Raw genomic sequence first — 6,043 nt, forward strand, 5'->3', positions numbered from 1 at the left:
GTCATGATCTTTACATGTACAGGGATAATATGAATTAAGAAGTAAACTTCTTATCACTCTCCTTTTCCATCGTTACTTAAAACACACTTACACTACTCACTGACACACACACTCACACACACACACACTAACAGATACACTTACTTGCACAAAAACACTTACAAACACATATATGCACAGTTTACACTCAAACTCAAACGCGTGTGCACAAACACACAGACACACACACATACACACACATTTACACACAGAGACTTACAAACAAGCGCGTGCACACACACACACTCACACAAAATTGCACACTGGAAAAAACAAAGAAGGGGAGACCACAATGATTTAAAGATTAAATTCAAAAGATTATGAATTAAATGATTAAATCAAGTACTTACTAAGTACGTAAGAAAGTGGGGAGCAGAAAAAGTAAAGCACAATGTAGTGCAGATCAGCATAGTGTGTGTGTAGGGCAAATCAGATCAGCATAGTGTATGTGTAGTGCAGATTAGCCAATTGTATGTGTAGTGCAGATCAGCATAGTGTGTGTAGTGTAAAAATGGCAGAAAGGGAGCTGAGGAAGAAATTTGCTGCAACCAGCCCCAGTAGCTGCAGGATCAGAGCAAGCAGATAAGGGAGTGAGCTCAACATCAGGAACTGTTTTAAAGTGTTTCTCCAGTCGGCTGCCATCTAGCCACAATGGCCAGGCCAGCCAGCTCTCCCTGCAGACCGGAGGGAGAGGGACAGCTCAAAGTCTCAGTATGACAAGGGTTTAAGTGAGGCAGACACTTCACGACAAAGCCGGGCGTAACACACTCACATACTTGAAAATACATACACTGGTGTGTGTCTGCAAAGCAGACTGTGTGTAGAGCAGTAAATACAGCAGTAAAACACTTCTTACAACACCCCCTTCCGATCGTATCATACATACACATGCACACAATATGAAGAGAAATCATTGACAGTTCAAGTTCAAGTTCAAGTTTATTTATATAGCACATTTCATATGTTATACATAGACACAATGTGCTTTGAGTGCAGAGAAGACATTCAATTATTTAAAATAAATAAACAAAAACACTTAGCAATATATATATATAATTATATATACTGTACATGACATAAAATCAATAAAATAATAACAATAAAATGAAGTGTTAAAAAATCTAACCGACTTGAGATAAATGCATGAACTAATTTTTCAGAATCCTGTAAAGACAAGAAGCCACGGACTTTAGAAATATTTCTGAGGTGGTGTTACGCCCCCTTGTGGCTCAGAGTAGGACGCAACATAAGGGCAGCAGGTTTGGGCAAGTGAGGGTGCAGTCACACAAAATCCAAGACAAAAGGTGAAGTCAATATAAAGCGTTTATTTACAAAAAGGCAACACAGGGATCAACAAGGACTGTCAGTGGCACCGAAGAAAAGAACATAACAAAACCCACCCCCCCATTGACAGGTGCTTTGCACCCAAAAAGTACAGTGGGTGGTGCTCACTCTAACCTAGGGTATTAACAACAGGTAAACCTACGTGTATGAAATATGTAAACCCCAGGGTATCTTACCTATCCTTATTGACCCTGTGCGCACAACAAAAGAATTAACAAAGACAAAGACAAAACTAAAGTAGGCTGCTAACAACTAAAGTAATAAGGTTTAAACAAATGTGTAATAACTAAAGACAATACAATAAACCAACAAAGAAGCCAAGCACTCACAAGCACTCGCAACCACTAGTAAACACTAGCAAAATACACTCCAAAAAAACAAGCCAACAGCGCTCAACCAAAGCTCTGCCACAGCTCAAACCAAAGCACTCCACACTGACAAACAAACACAGGTCTATTTAAAGGGGAATGGTTGATGGGAGATCTGGAACAGGTGTGGTGATTTGGTGATTGGGACCAGGTGTGCACATCTGAGAATTTGGAGAATGAAAACAGGAGGAGGAGACAGAACAACACAAACATACTACACAAAACAGAACACTATACATGTAGGCCTATAACATGTATAACATAAATGACATACAGAACACTGTACGTAACACTCCCCCCCATAAAGAGTCAGCCCATGGCTGACGATACCTCAAACCATCACGTAAACCCAACTTTTTAATAGTACAAAAAACAAAACCAATCAAAATTGCCCCCAGTAACTACTGACCCACACGTTACACCCGAGACAGAGCATCTGCAAATACATTCTCGGTGCCCTTTTTGTGGTGGATCACCAGGTTGTAATTCGTGATAACCAAAGACCAACGCATAAGTCGCTGGTTTTGGTTGTGCATGCGATGCAAAAACACCAGTGGATTGTGGTCTGTGTAAATCACCACAGGCTCCGCACTGGACCCAACATAAACCTCGAAAAATTGGAGCGCGAGCAGCAAAGCCAACGTCTCCTGCTCTATTGTAGAGTAGCGCATTTGGCTACTATTACATTTCTTTGAAAAGAAACCTACAGGGTGGACCAAACCCTCAGAATCCATCTGAGTTAAAACTGCACCAGCACCAATACAGCTCGCATCGACTTCAAGGGAAAATGGTTTATTAAAATCAGGAGCGCTCAGTACTGGAGCATTACACAATAACGCTTTGCATCATTCAAAGGCGATTTGACACCTATCTGACCATACAAACTTAACCAATGGACTGATCAAGTCAGTCATTGGGGCTGCAACAGAAGAGAAGTTCCTACAGAACCCTCTGTCATTCCGAGGAATCGGCGTAACTTCCGCCGAGTGGTGGGTACTGGGAAAGACGTAATAGCTGCGATCTTGGCCTCCAAGGGACGCACTTGGCCTCCGCCCACCTGTTTAACCAAGTAGGTCACCGTTGCCTTCCCAAACTCACATTTCGCGAGGTTCAATGTCAGAGACGCATCAGCCAGTCGTTGAAACACGGTTCTGAGCGAATCCACATGATCAGGCCACTCTGACGAGTGTATTACCACATCATCCAAATATGCAGTACAGTTAGGCACACCACTAAATACAATGTTCACCAACCTCTGGAAAGTGGCCGGTGCGTTTCGCATCCCGAAAGCCATCACGGAATACTGTAGAAAATTATCTGGAGTCACAAAAGCACTGATGGCAGAAGCCCGTGGTGAAAGGGGAACTTGCCAATAACCTTTCAATAGGTCTAACTTTGTGACAAATCGAGCTGATCCTATGGTATCCACGCAATCATCCACGCGGGGCATAGAAAAAGAGTCAGGTACAGTTACATGGTTTACCTTCCGATAATCTGTACAAAATCGGACAGTAGCGTCAGGCTTTGGAACTAATAAACACGGAGAACTCCATGGGCTGGAGCTGGGCTGTGCTAAATTATGTTCCAATAAATAATCAACCTCCTTCTTCATCAGAGCTCTTTTGAAGGCATTTACTCTGTATGGGTGCTGTTTAATCGGTCTGGAATCACCCACATCTATGTCGTGCTCTAACACCGTGGTGTGGGTAGGCACATCTCCAAACAGACAGGGGAACTCAGAGATAAGGCAGAGTAGGTCAGCTTCCTGTTCCCTGCTTAAATGATGCATTAAAGACGGTAGTTTTAACAACATTTCGGAGTTTGCCAACCGAGGGGTCTGCTGCTGGGCATTGCGCAAACTCAGGCCATCCTCATCATTCACTGCAGTAGGGCTCACAGCTACTGACACCGCAGCCGCAACAGTGGCTACAAGAGGCGCACTGTGTGTCTCAGGCTGAGCGTCGCCTCTAGTGTAGTACTTTTTCAACATGTTAATGTGACACACTCTGGTGTTCCGCCTTCTATCAGGGGTTCTGACAACATAATCAGTCTCACTCAAACTCCTGTCAATAGTGTACGGTCCTGAAAATCGTGCACTCATTGAACTACCTGGAATGGGCAGCAACACTAAAACCAAGTCACCTGCTTGAAAAGACCGTGTAAGTGCTTTCTTATCGAAATGCCGCTTCATACCCTGTTGTGCAACAGAGAGACTCTCCCTAGCGATACTGCAAGCCTCGTGCAGTCGTTCTCTGAAGCGACTCACGTAGGTCAGAACGTTTCGCTGGGTGGGCGAACTCTCGCCAGTTAACTGGTCTCTCAACATTCTTAGAGGGCCTCTCACTGTGTGACCAAACACCAGCTCTGCTGGACTAAATCCTAGGGACTCCTGCACTATTTCCCTAACCGCAAATAAAGCCAAAGGGACTCCTTCATCCCATTCCCTACCACTCTCCATAGTGTATTTGCGCAACACTGACTTAAACGTCTGATGCCATCTTTCGAGCGCGCCCTGTGACTCCGGGTGATAAGCACTCGAGATCCTGTGTGAGATAGACAGTGATGTTAAAACCTGTTCAAAAATCCCCGAAAGGAAGTTGGTACCTTGATCGGTTTGCACAATCTTAGGGAGGCCGAAAGTAGAAAAGAACTTGATCAGGGCCTTTACTACTGACTGAGCTGTTATGCTCCTAAGAGGGATAGCCTCAGGGTACCGGGTAGCTACACACATTATGGTCAACAGGAACTGGTTACCGGATTTCGTTTTTGGCAGAGGGCCAACACAATCCACAAGTACATGCTCAAATGGTTCACCTATAGCTGGGACCGGGTGAAGAGGCGCAGGCTTTATAACCTGATTAGGCTTCCCTGTGACCTGACATACATGGCATGTACGGCAAAACAACGACACATCTCGCTTCAAACGTGGCCAGAAGAACTGTCGCAACACTCGGTCATAGGTTTTTGTAATCCCTAGATGACCAGACCAGAGATGTTCATGAGCCAGAGATAAAACGGACTGTCGGTACGGTGTAGGTACAACAATTTGAAAGACATTAGTCCACTCATTATTCAACTCAGCGCGAGATTTCCATCTCCGCATCAAGAGATAATTTTCAACAAAATAATCACTGTCTTTATTTTTAGCGCTCTCTGGAGCAAGAGCCGCATCAAAACACTTTGCTAAAGTCCTTCCTCCTTCTGAGCAGCAATAAGATTACTTCTTATCATAGGCAACCTAGTTGTCTCTTTGGTGGAAGTATCACATTGAACCTTAGGCTGGACACTCGGCTCAGCAGAAGACTGAGGAAACACAGATGGAGAAACAATCTGGCCGGTCAACTCAGTCGCGAACAGAGTATCCGACAAAACAACTGCTTCACCCAAACTACATGCTTGAGCACGGGTGACCACACACACAGGGAACACTTCAGGGAAGTCCTGAGCCAACACATCAGGCTGCAAAATCTCGGGTCGTTCTAGAACTTCTAAAACTGGCATCACTTTGCCACCAGCGATGTCATTCCCTAGCAGAAATGTGACGCCTCTAACAGGCAAAGACGGGCGCACGCCCACTTTAAACACTCCATTTGCTAAGTCACAGGATAAATGTATCTCATGGAGAGGCACAGACACAAACCCCATTTCAATCCCTTGCACAAGCACACTAGAGCCACTTAAAGAGTCATTACTAAAAGGTAACACATCCGATAAGATAAAAGACTGTGCTGCGCCAGTATCTCTGAGGATACGCACTGGACACTGATTCAAAGAATTTGCGCTGAGAGAAACCAACCCGTCCAACATGAACGGTTTATAACAGGGTTCCAGATTGTCACCCTCCATCTCCGGGGCTAGGGACACTGGACCAACGTTCGCACTAACAAAACCTCTTTTGGTCGTTTGCTTGGCTGTGACAGCTTGCGTTTTAACATAAAACAGTCATTCTTTACGTGACCTGTTTGGTGACAATAGAAACACTCTCGTTCCTCAGTGGAGCGGAGTGGCAATGGACGTGGAGGACTAGACGGCATTCTAGCCGAGGCAGAAGGCGTAAAAGACCTACTCTCATATCGGGGACTCACAAAAGTTTGTTTGTGCGATAAAACAAACTCAATCGGCAAGCACAGCAGCCTCCGCCAATGTCCCTACCTTTTGCTCATTGAGATACGTCACAATACGATCAGGCAGACTATTCTTGAACTCTTCAGTGAGAACCAATTGTGACAGAGTGTTAAAATTAATTGTGTTGCTTGCCTTGCACCATCGATTAAACAAGGTCTCCTTCTCGC

The sequence above is a fragment of the Sprattus sprattus genome (genome assembly GCF_963457725.1).
Source record: "Sprattus sprattus genome assembly, chromosome: 21".
NCBI lineage: Eukaryota > Metazoa > Chordata > Actinopteri > Clupeiformes > Clupeidae > Sprattus > Sprattus sprattus.